Genomic DNA, 13,734 nt, shown 5'->3' on the forward strand with positions numbered 1-13,734 from the left:
GCCGCCACTTGTCACCTATCGGCTGGCTAGATCGGGCGGCTGGGAGGCCGCCACTTGTCACCTATCGGCTGGCTAGATCGGGCGGCTGGGAGGCCGCCACTTGTCAGCCATCGGCTGGCTAGATCGGACGGGTGGGAGGCCGCCACTTGTCATCCATCGGCTGGCTAGATCGGACGGGTGGGAGGCCGCCACTTGTCATCCATCGGCTGGCTAAATCGAGCGGCTGAGAGGCCGCCACTTGTCATCCATCGGCTGGCTAAATCGGGCGGCTGAGAGGCCGCCACTTGTCATCCATCGGCTGGCTAGATCGGGCGGCTGAGAGGCCGCCACTTGTCATCCATCGGCTGGCTAGATCGGGCGGCTGAGAGGCCGCCACTTGTCAACCATCGGCTGGCTAGATCGGGCGGCTGAGAGGCCGCCACTTGTCATCCATCGGCTGCTAGATCGGGCGGCTGAGAGGCCGCCACTTGTCAACCATCGGCTGGCTAGATCGGGCGGCTGAGAGGCCGCCACTTGTCACCTATCGGCTGGCTAGATCGGGCGGCTGAGAGGCCGCCACTTGTCATCCATCGGCTGGCTAAATCGAGCGGCTAAGAGGCCGCCACTTGTCATCCATCGGCTGGCTAGATCGGGCCGCTGAGAGGCCGCCACTTGTCATCCATCCGCTGGCTAAATCGGGCGGCTGAGAGGCCGCCACTTGTCAACCATCGGCTGGCTAGATCGGGCGGCTGAGAGGCCGCCACTTGTCACCTATCGGCTGGCTAGATCGAGCGGCTGAGAGGCCGCCACTTGTCATCCATCGGCTGGCTAAATCGAGCGGCTGGGAGGCCGCCACTTGTCATCCATCGGCTGGCTAAATCGAGCGGCTGGGAGGCCGCCACTTGTCATCCATCCGCTGGCTAAATCGAGCGGCTGGCAGGCCGCCACTTGTCATCCATCGGCTGGCTAAATCGAGCGGCTGGCAGGCCGCCACTTGTCACCCATCGGCTGGCTAAATCGAGCGGCTGGCAGGCCGCCACTTGTCACCCATCGGATGGCCAGATCTGGCGGCTGAGAGGACGCCACTTGTCACCCATCGGCTGGTCAGATCTGGCGGCTGAGAGGACGCCACTTGTCACCCATCGGCTGGCCAGATCTGGTCGCTGAGAGGACGCCACTTGTCACCCATCGGCTGGCCAGATCTGGCGGCTGAGAGGACGCCACTTGTCACCCATCGGCTGGCCAGATCTGGCCGCTGAGAGGACGCCACTTGTCACCCATCGGCTGGCCAGATCTGGCCGCTGAGAGGACGCCACTTGTCACCCATCGGCTGGCCAGATCTGGCGGCTGAGAAGCCGCCACTTGCCATCCATCTGTTGGCCAGATCTGCTGGCTGAAAATCCGCCACTTGCCATCCATCTGTTGGCCAGATCTGCTGGCTGAAAATCCGCCACTTGTCACCCATCGGCTGCCAGATCTGGCGGCTGAGAAGCCGCCACTTGCCATCCATCCGTTGGCTAGATCTGCTGGCTGAAAATCCGCCACTTGTCACGGTCCTTCGCCAGATCGGCTGGCTGAGAAGCCCCCACTTGTCACTCATCCGTTTACCAGATCTGTTGGCTGAAACCGCCACTTGTCACCCATCGGACAGTTTGGGTGGCTGAAAAGCCGCCATGTGTCAATCATCCGTTGACTTAATCGGCTGGTTGAGAAGCCGCCACTTGTCAATTTTGTTGGGCAGATCAGGTGGCTGAGAATCGGCCACTTTTCACCCATCCATTGGTTAGATCGGCTGGCTGGCAAACCGCCACTTGTCACCCATCCACTGACCAGATCAAGCGGCTGAGATGCCGCCACTTGTCACTCATCCACAGCCAGATTGAGCGTCTGAGAAGTAGCCACTTGTCATTCATCCACTGAACAGATCGAGCGGCTGAGAAGCAGCCACTTGTCTTCATCCACTAGCCAGATCGAGCGGCTCAGAAGCCGCCACTTTTCAATCGTCCATTCGGTAGATCGGGCAGCTCAGAGGCCGCCACTTGTCAGATAAAACAGGTTACGTTTCCGATAGGTTCTGCAGGGTATGTGTCCGTTTTTTCGGCAATCCCATACGTTATCATTTAAGGACTTATAATTTGATAAATTATGTGTTTATAACGTATAAGTGGATAAGGACTGTAACTTATATAGGATAACTTATAACTGGATAACGCATGGAACTTATAGATGATAACTTATAATTGGATAAGGAACTTGACTTATCGATGATAACTTCTAAGGGATAAGTACTTGAACTTATATATGATAACTTATAATTGGATAAGGAAATCGACTTATCGATGATAACTTCAAGGGGATAAGGACGTGAACTTATAGATAATAACTTAAAAGTTATAAGGCATCAAACTTATAAATGATAACTTATAAGTAGATAAGGCGTTTTACTTATATATAAGAACTTATAATTGGATAAGGAATTTAAATTATAAATGATAACTTATTAGTAGATACGGAATTTAACTTATACACGATAACTTATAGTGGATAAGGAGAATAGCTTATATTTAATAACTTATAAGTGGATAAGGAGCTTAACTTATAGATGATAGCTTATAGGTGTATAAGGACTCCAACTTATAGATGATATCTTATAAGTGGATACGGACAAGGACTGATGTTTTATCACTTATCTGCTAATTAACAACTTATCTGAAGATAAACTATCTAGCGATTGGTTATCGGCATATATCTTATCAGCTGATCACTTACGCGAATAACTTCTCGGGGCTGATAACTTCTCAAGCAACAATAATTAATATTTCTCTTAATTCGCAGGGTTATCAGTTCGGCCATCGTCCGCAGAGTTCTGTGCAGGGCCAAATTCGCAGGGTTATCTGTCCAGCCATCGTCCGTAGAGTTCTGTGCGGGGCCAATTCGCAGGGTTATCTGTCCGGCCATCGTCCGCAGAGTTCTGTGCAGGGCCAAATTTGCAGGGTTCGAAGAGGACTTTTGACGCACAATTCTTTGCCTCCATTTGCAGGCTTAGAACTGGGATTTCGAGGGGCACTTCGCCGGTGACCAGGTTCATTATTTGACTGTGCATCCCTACCATGGGTTAAGTAACGTCAATAAGTTCATTATTTGACTGTGCATCCCTGCCATGGGTTAAGTAACGTCAATAACTACAACAGCATATCAAACATCTTCAGCTAAGCTCTGTGCTTGCAGTGATTCTGGAGAGGATCGGTCAACGGTTCGAATCACGCAATTGATCTTGAATGGTCAACGCAGTTCAGGCCTCTGAGTCTCTCGTGCATTACTAATATTAATCATGAATGAACTGTAATTTCCCCTTCCTTGGACGAGGACTCTGAATATCTTTAATAATCGGTTTCATAGGCAAAGAATAAGGTTTCGCCGCCTTCGTAACTGGTTCCATGCTTCATAAAATTGAGAAATGTGCTTCATAAAATACAGTACTAAATTTTAGAACTGTAACCATGGCGTTGTTGGGTGAGGAAAGGAGGAATATTATTCAGTTGCCAAGGCAATCTTCGTCCCAATCAAAGTTTTATTGTATAATATTCTATGCATTTATAATGGTTTTTTTAATTGGAACGAGTTTGCAATATTTGGTTATTTAAAATATGTTTTTAATTTTATAAGGCATTTGGATTATTAAATCACAATATTTGGATTAGATAAAAATAAATTTAAAGTGCATATCATTTTAATTATCAAATTTTAACATTTATTGAAAAATATATTAGAAAATGAAAAATATAGTAGAAAAAGGAGCAAATATATAAAAATGGGATCTAACGAACATGCACTGCTCTGATAATCTTCCTGCCTAGAAAATAAAGAAGCTTAATTGATCACCACACTCAAATGGCCAATGTAATTCCTGATGTTTAATATAATTTATATTTTAAATAAATTAAATTTATATTTTATACATTATTATCAATATCTTTTTTATATATTTAATATAATTTATTTTTTATATCTTTATTAACGCAATCATATAATATGTTTCATAATCTTTTTATAATAATTTATAAAGATTAGGAAGGGAAAAATATTAAAAAAAATATTACGTGGAATATGACATTAAGAAAATTATGATAAATTTTATGGAAGAACATGACCAAAGCCTGTGTTTAGAACAGTAGAGAAAGGCAAGTGACGGAACATTGTGCAACAAATTATGTGGCATATCTTACAACGCCCATCAATATATTACTTTTAATGATTTAGTATCTGAGATTGACCATGGTGACGGTATTTTTAACAGTTCCTTTAGTCAATACTTGAAGTACAGTTATGCGGAAACCTCCAACTTGAAGTACAGTTTTGAGGAAACTTCCAACAAAATTATTGAAAGGAAATCATTACAACATGTGAAGACTAGGAGTAGATTTTGAGGAAATTTCCACTAGAAATTTCAAAGTAGTTTTCTTTAGTAATTATATGTTGCTTGGAAACTGTTGGATGGTATCCTGATACCCAACATGTCAGGTGTGTTAATATACATGGAGGTCTTTTTTAGGATCACTGGTTGATAAAGACCTCAAGCCCTGCTTTACATATCCAGGTCACATTGAAGATTGAGATTGCACTAATAGTTGATATATTAATGAGAAGATCATGTTGTGTGATTGAAGAATCATGTTGTGCAAGGATTAAGCTGAAGAATCAAAGCATCTTGTTTAGTTATCTACTAAAACAACGAAATCAATCATGAATATGCAAATGTCTCCAAAGGTTCCTTTGGCTCCCATCCATAAAGAACATCATCTTCCAATAGGTTATCCTATGACATGTGGACCATCCAACATTCTTGTGTAAATTAAGTTCTTTTTTCACTAGAACTTCCCATATTTTCAAGAGATCTCTGGAATAGATAATTTGATAGATGTTACAATGGATGTGCCTTTGGTTTTGCAGTCACCTTCCATAGCCCACTACATTATTCACTATGAGTGACATATCATTGAGCCTAACCTCACTAATGTTGAGTCCTTTTGTCATCAATGCAGTAAATTTATGTGTTATTAGCATGTCCTTTAGATGGCAACTTTTCCTCTAATGATGCTTCTAGTGGTCCAAGTGGAATTGGCACATTAACATGAGTCCAAATGGGGAAACTGGTGGTGTAATTGATTCTTTTAAATCACTCTCTCATTTGTCAATTACACCTTACTACATATTTAACTCACCTTACCCCAATTCAATTAATGTCATCCTTTGGTGGTGTAATTGATTCTTCTAAATCACTCTCAGTTGTCTAATGCCCTTTGGTGGTGTAAGTGATTCTTTTAAATCACTCTCTCAATTGTATTATGCCATCCTTTGGTGGTGCAATTGATTCTTTAAATCTCTCTCTTAGTTGTCAAGTACACCTTACTACATATTTAACTCACCTTACCCCAATTCAACTAATTCCATCCTTGAGAGTGACTTTGAAGTATCTTTTTCTCATCATTCTTAGCATTCCTTTACCTATTGGACCTAGTCATTCATGAAACATCATGATTGTGTTGCTTTATAAGTGGTAGTGGTAGTGGGCCACTTGATCAAAAAAATTGCACTAATAAAGCTTGTAATTTATGTAAGATAGTTCATAATCAAACAAATGAATATAATAAATTGACAAATAGATTGACAATTGCTAGCATCGTAATCTTCTTCACTTGCATTGAGATCTCAAACAACTACTCCATTAGGTTCATTTATTGGTTATTTGGATCAATCTTAGTGGCTAGTGCAAATCCTTTTCAATGTCGACTTGTCGATTTATCTAGGCTTGCCTTTATCAATCATTTATCTAGGTGCAAGAACTAGTAGTTACCCTTTTTATGTTTTATCTTCTCAACAATAATAATTGCACTTTTGTTGTATCCTCTTCAATTTATTAGTTGGATTGCTTGTCAATTTGCTTAGGTTGGCCAACCTTTTCATGTCAATATAGACAACCAGTAATTTTTCCTTTTCCTTTTGAATTAATATGTCACTTGTTCTAAATGGGTTTGGCTTCTTTCTCCAATTATTCTTGGCTTTAATAGTCATTACCTTATTATCAACATCTTTCAATGTCCATACCCTTTTTATATTTTATCTTCTCAGCAACAATAATTACACTTTTGTTGTATCCTCTTCGATTTATTAGTTGGATTGCTTGTTAATTTGCTTAGGTTGGCTTTTCATGTCAATATAAACAACCAATAATTTGTCCTTCTTCTTTGGAATTAATGTGACTTGTTCTAAATGGGTTTGGTTTTTGCTCTAATTATTATTGGCTTTAATAGTCATTACCTTACTACCAACATTTTTCAGTGTCCATACTTCAAACAAGTTGAGCTCTCATTGGAGAGACATTTGGAGTACATAATAGCCATCACCTCACTATCAAATATCTTTCAATGCCCATTCTTCAAACAAGTTGACCTCTCATTGGAGAGACATTTAGAGTACACCTAGGTATTCCAACAAGGCATACTTTTCGCATTCAAGAACCTTTTGTGATTTTTCGTCAAGATCACTGAAATTCATGGCAAGTAATTAGCACTCAGGCTCAGATAGTTCCCTTACACATACCTCAATTTCTCTATATAGATGTTCAATGTCTTATTTAAATATAATGTAGAAAAACAAACATTTTATAAAAACCATTCGTTACACAATGACAAATTGTGTCTGCATAACACAAGCAAACACGGATGATTTTATCTTTTTATTATGTGTTGTTCTATCCATTATGTGCACTCACTTAAATTTGCAATCCCTTCCTTGCATTGAAGCAATTATCATTAAATCAAGTTTTCCAAATTCTATAAGCATCTATCTTGTCTATCTTCACAAAATTCTAAAACTTGCATGGATATTTTGTTTTTATGAAAAAAGAAGCCCCTCCCTCTGAGGGTTATGAATAATATTCTAATGAAATGAAAATCATATGAGTTGAAAGCATAACCTTATCAATAAGTAATCAATGTTTCATCAATTAAGATCATGTGTCTAAACCTCTAAGAGCATCCAAAAGGGTCCCTAAGGACAACTCAACTCTCAACATTCTAAAACTTGCATGGATATTTTGTTTTAATGAAAAATGAAGCCCCTCCCTCTGAGGGTTATGAATAATATCCAAGTGAAATGAAAATCAATGTCAATGAAATATGAAAATCAATGTCAATTAAATATGAGTTGAAAGCATAACCCTATCATTAAGTAATCAACATTTCATCAATTAAGATCATGTGTCTAAACCTCTAAGAGCATCCACTAAAGGGTGACTAAGGACAATGACACAACTCAACTCTCAGTATTCTAAAAACTTGCATGGATATTTTGTTTTCATGAAAAAAAAGCCTCTGACTCTCCATCTGAGGGTTATGAATAATATCCCAAGAGTCTGAGGGTTATGAATAATATCCCAATGAAATGAAAATCAATGTCAGTTAAATATGAGTTGAAAGCATTGATTTAAGATTATTCAGTTGAAAATATTGATTCATGATCATTTTATTTATGATCATGCAATTTAATTTTTTTTTTCCATATATTTAGAAGAATTTCATGAGCAATAAGAAATCTTGTTAAACTCTATCAATGTTTCATCAATTAAGATTGTGTCTAAACCTCTAAGAGCATCTACTAAGGGGTGAAGATAGTGTGTCTAAACCTCTAAGAGCACATCTACTAAGGGGTGAAGATAGTGTGTCTAAACCTCTAAGAGCACATCTACTAAGGGGTGAAGATTGTGTGTCTAAACCTCTACGAGCATCTACTAAAGGGTGAAGATTGTGTGTCTAAACCTCTAAGAGAATCCACTAAAAGGTGATTGAGGACAATGACATTGTTTCCATTTGGAGTGTGTCAAGAAATAAAGTTGTGTATCCTATACTAAAGGGTGAAGATTGTGTGTCTAAACCTCTAAGAGAATCCACTAAAAGGTGATTGAGGACAATGACATTGTTTCCATTTGGAGTGTGTCAAGAAATAAAGTTGTGTATCCTATAAAGCAAGGCTTAACAAGTGGAGAAGAAGAAACAATGGAATAAAATTGTGTATAAGCGGAGAAGAAGAAACAATGGAATAAAATTGTGTATGCAATAAAGCAAGGCTTAACAAGTGTAGAAGAAGAAACAATGGATAGTAAATCAAGCGTATTCTAACAATGACTTTATCCGATTGCTTCCCAGCAAAACAACACTTATAATCTGCCAATTTACAATAAGCTATATTCTTTCTAGATAGTTACGAGTGCTATAAACATGCTAAGTTGTTTAAGTCTCGTAAATAGCATAACTAACTCTGGCAACTACCAATGTATCAAACTTATATCCAAAATGTGTTATGTTGTATTACAACTTTAGAACGAAGGAACTCTCATCAAAAACAATAACAAAGGCTGCAACAATGAAAAGCTTGATATCCAAAATGTGTTATATTACAACTTCCGAAGGAAGGAACTCTCCATCAAAAACAAAAACAATGACTGCAATGAAAAATAGGCGCAGTATCCCATCAACTGTGTTATATTACAACTTCCGAAGGAAGGAACTCTCCATCAAAAACAATGGCAAAGGCTGCAGCAATAAAAAAAATAGGCAATTGTCATAAAGCAAGAACAGCAAGTCCATTAAAAAAAACACAAAGGCTGCAGCGGCAATGAAAAAATATGAGCAACATCCTATCAACTGCTTTCAAAGATATTGATACTTTCAAAAATATATGTATTAGATATTATAATCAATATGTTTAAACAATAGTCATTAAACAAGAACAGCAAGGCCATCAAAAACAAAACACAAGTATCCCATCAACTGCTTTCAGTATATCAATGTTTAAACAATAGTCATCAAACAAGAATGTTGGTTGAGTCAATTGCAGAAACAGACATGCATAATTAAACAGACATGCATAATTAATGTTTTCTCAATTGAATTACTTCAATTTGAGCTCCGATAATATTCAACCCAAAAATGTTGATTGAGTTAATAAAATATAATACGAAAAATACTCATAAACCAGGTTTTTCTGAATGCACATGAACATATGAAAAATACTCGTGGTACAAAGAAAGGTTTCAAAAATAGAAACTGAGAAACTCTTGGAAAGAATATTCATGAATTATGCTCCAATGACAGACTTTCAATTTTTACACGACCTAGAAAAAATATAGTGACCAGGATTGCACCTAGATACTCATTTACTCATTTAGGTATGATTTCCAGTTGCTTAATCTCCATCTATAGTGCTGAACAATATCTGATGAAAATTACAATCTTGAAAGAATGCCTCAAAAACTGGAACACGAGAGACATTTCACTGACAATACACTACCATTATTCATGGTATTCTTGTAAATAAAGAGTCGGTAGACACTTGTTCTTATGTTCCCATTGAACTACCTTGACGGTGGTTCCGAACCTTGGTTACTTAATGTTGGATTTGATCTGACAGTTCCATTATTTGGGGGAGGTCCAACACCCCACTTCCCTTCTGACTCTGAAGCTTCAATAACATGAACTCCTCCATCTGTCATTCCAAGAACGAATTGATTCGGTCCGGATGGATGTGATGCAACGACTAGAGGATAGGCATTACTGCTGCATAAATAACCCAAACAATAAATTAAATCATAAATTGCCTTGAACAATAAATTAAATCATAATATGCCTTGTCAAAAGCCAAATCTTAAAAATAGATGTAAAATTACAATCTTGATAGAATGCCTCAAAAACTGGAACACAAGTGAGACATTTCACTGACAATACGCTACCATTATTCGTGGTATTCTTGTGAATAAAGACTCGGTTAACACTTGTTCTTATGTTCCCATTGAACTACCTTGAGGGTGGTTCCGAACCTTGGTTACTTGATGTTGGATTTGATCCGACAGTTCCATTATTTGGCGAGGTCCAACACACCACTTTCCTTCTAACTCTGAAACTTCAATAACACGAACTCCTCCATCTGTCATTCGAAGAACGAATTGATTCGATCTGGATGGATGTGATGCAACAACTAGAGGATAGGCATTACTGCTGCATAAATAACCCAAACAATAAATTAAATCATAAATTGCCTTGAACAATAAATTAAATCATAATATGCCCTTGTCAAAAGCCAAATCTGAAAAATAGATGTATCAACCATGACAGAATGAAAGAGCCCATTTACCTGGTCATTCCCGATGGTAAATATGCAGAAGGTGCAATGCGACAGTGAGGCCTCAAGCTTTCTGCACCAAACACTCCAACTACACCATCTTAGAAACTCGCCAACTGCACCATCACAGAAGATCGATGGTAAATATGCAGAAGGTGCAAGGAGAGAGTGAGACCTCAAGCTTTCTGCACCAAACACTCCAACTACGCCATTGTAGAAGCTCGCCAACTGCACCATCACAGAAGATCGCATAAACTAGGACGCTGTCACATGTATATATGGCACTTGAAATAGGAGCAGATAAGGAATCATGAGGAGACCACTGCAATGCAACCATGTAACAAGGTTATCCAATCAGATACAGAAGGTAAGTGACATTATATAACTGTCTATGTTTGAATTCAAGACTGCTTACAAGTACTTACATAGTGCAAGCGCTCCAACTTGGAAGCATCATATATAGTAAGCTGGCTCTCATGCACAACCAACAAGTGAATTTAATCATTATGAAACTGTACTGTTGTATCCCCGACTGGTGGTGATGATCTTCCTGGCTGTACTGGTACAATTTTTTACTTCCGCTTGTCCCACCCATCTATGCCCCAGAGACATAACTGCTAAAATATGTGGTTGTGAGCACATGAACATTTCTAGTCAGTAAATTTATGTAAACTTTAAAGCGAACATCACAGAGTCAGACCATATAATAATAAAAGAAACCATATACTTGGAGCTGATACCTGGGCATCAGCTCCAGAAGACACCAACACATTCAATACATGTGAAAAAGCCAGGCCTTTGGTTTTCTTTTGGTGGCCCTTGAGCTTTGTTTTTACCTTTAAAAATTCCAACAAGTTCAAGTTCAGAGCATGCCACTTAAAGGTCATTTTTGGTAAAAGGGAACAATGAAGAAAAATGAAAAGAATTTTAAATTTAAAGATTTATTCACAGGCAGCACCTCATCAACTCGAACATTGTATGTTTGAATTGATAAATCCTCTATGCTAATTGCAATGATGTTATTGTCCTGAGGGTGGAAAGCCAGAAAAGTGGCTCAGGAGGAGGTGGCATGAAAGTTGTCATGACCTGCAATGAATCACTAATTAGCATGTCATGAAACCAGTGATTTAGATAAACTTAGCCTATAGTGAGGAACATTACACAAGAACCTTCTAGAGTGATCCTGAACTGAACACCATTACCCACATAATATGTGAAAGTTGAAGGTGAGACATTAGAGAATAAACCCCTAAGCAGACCAATGTACCAAAACTGAAATTATATATATAATCGGAAACATTAAAATGAAACTGGTCTTTAGGTAAAAGGCTCTGTTACCTTAAATGTCATCATATTGAATAAGGAGACCTTGCCACCGGAAGCAGACATCACTTAGGAATCACCCTTAGACAAATATATACCAGCAGCGGCTTCTTCTGGATTTGTATCACCAATGTCATTATTCATAACAACCCCACTAGCTGGCTGCCACATCTGTGGTGTAATACTCATTGTAGACTGTGGAACAAAATATCTCTTACTACACGTCAATCATTACTGCATAAAATACAGCTGCAAATTATGTAACCAAAAGTATAACAAACAAATAAATAAATAAAACAAGCTAAAACAAAAAGGAAGTAAACAACAACTACTAAAAAAAACCCCACCTTTCTATATGGATTCTAGTCACTCCGTGGCCATTTTTATAGCTTATGGAGAGCATTGGATGCCAGTGCTAAAACAGCAACACCGGAATTGGTGTATATCAGTCTTACTACCTGCAAGAAATAGCACATTACTTGTTTGAATCAATATCAACAGAATTTGTAGCACAAAAAATTGTGAAGTATGCATACCTTTAGTGTTTTCTGTAATAGAAGGATGATTGCATGCCTTGCTCACATGCATTGTGTCAGGCAACCTGAGAGACCTACACTGACCCGAATCAGTGATTCAATCAATTTCCCGTTTCCCATTCCTGTTCATCTGTAACCTCATCTAGAAGCCTTGGTTTAACATCTGGGGTCCGACTGATGTATATACTACTCTGCACAAATGTCTTGAGGTTCAGATAATTGTTAGAATCCATTGATCATATCATCCTATTCAAGATATGCCAAAATAATGGCTAATAGAGCATTTGAAAGGCGAAAAGAACAAATATGCTATATGGAAACTTGAAAGCAACAATATCTGGACTCTGGAGTGAAAGTTTTAGAAAATGAAGACAAAATACACTGAATATGGCTGGACAAATATGCTAGATTCTAAAGAAATAAGTCTAGGGGAAAGTTCTTACAAAATTAGTCGTTGACATTGCAGGTGGGATTCTCCCCGAACGTTCTATAGCGCTGGGAAGGGAACCAGGAGCAGTGACTGCAGGAGGCATAACATTCACAATTGAAGTCTGCATAGTAAAAATGATCTAGTTAGAGTCTAAACTTTACCATTAATTAGCAGTGCATGTACATAGCAAATGTGCATGGAAGAAGCAATTTACCTTTGTTTCCATTTTCTCTGGTGGCACCCTCGTTCCCTCAAAGGATCTACTCTACAGCATGCCAATTAAGCGAAATCCCTCTGCATTGGCTAAGATCTTTATGCCATTGTCATTCGTTGTGACTGCCAACAGGGAACCATCTTTACTGAAACGAAGGGAACCATCTTACTGAAACGAAGGCCAGGACTAGCCTGCAGCTTTTTGGAAATAACACAAGGATTATACAGTGAGATGTGATCAAGAAAACTTAAAATAATGCGTCGAAACTTTTTTGGTCAAAATCACTATCTCTCAAACTCTAAAAATAAACCATCCTCATCAACTTCTTACCGAACTACCCTCAACATCAATTGTTGTCAGGATATTGGTGTTATCCATGTCCCAAAACATTATTTGAAATTCATCACCAGCTGCCAAGAACCTATTCCTAGTTGTATCAAATTGCACAACACCTGAGAAACCCTTCCTAAAACCATAATATGTCCACTTGATTGTTCCCTCACTTTCATTCCACTCAACCAGGTATGAATCACCATTTTTACTTGTTCCACAGGAGAAGATCCTAACAAAAATACAAATGATTATATACTTCAGAAAGGGCATAGTCTTGACAGAGAAAATATAGATAATCGGAGAAAGTAAAAGTCAGATCCACCTGAAGACACTTTACAAACTAAACACCATTCCAAGTTGAGATTTTACCTTGTTGCTTCAGCACTATAAGCCATTGTAGTGCACCATAGGCACGGAGCATTATAGTCCACCCTAGATCCTGCAAGATCATACAACCAGGGTTTGATCTTTCCATCAATAGTTGTAGAAAAAATAAACTGTATATGAACAAAGAATCATAATCTATCTATCCTTAGTGCAATAAATTATATCTCATATGGCCAAAATTTCACAAGAAGCCAAACATCAACCTGTTGACCTAGGTTGTCATTGATGTCAATATGGCAATATTCTAGATACTAGATGATGATATGAAGCCAAGGGGAAGCAGAGCAGATCCATGAAGAGATAGGAGCAAGGCCATCAGGATAGCCAAGCCATAAGCAAGAGTCTGTTAACGGAGG

General features: G+C 38.9%; 1 pseudogene; it reads right to left on the bottom strand.

Annotated features, from left to right (window-relative positions):
- Window positions 1-9,008: 9,008 nt before the first annotated feature.
- Window positions 9,009-13,503, bottom strand: LOC149255462 (protein TOPLESS-RELATED PROTEIN 2-like; annotated as a pseudogene).
- Window positions 13,504-13,734: the final 231 nt, after the last annotated feature.

Source organism: Pinus tabuliformis, chromosome 7, assembly GCF_031772625.1.
Source record: "Pinus tabuliformis cultivar Carrire ecotype Pingquan chromosome 7, CPIR1, whole genome shotgun sequence".
Taxonomy (NCBI): Eukaryota; Viridiplantae; Streptophyta; class Pinopsida; order Pinales; family Pinaceae; genus Pinus; species Pinus tabuliformis.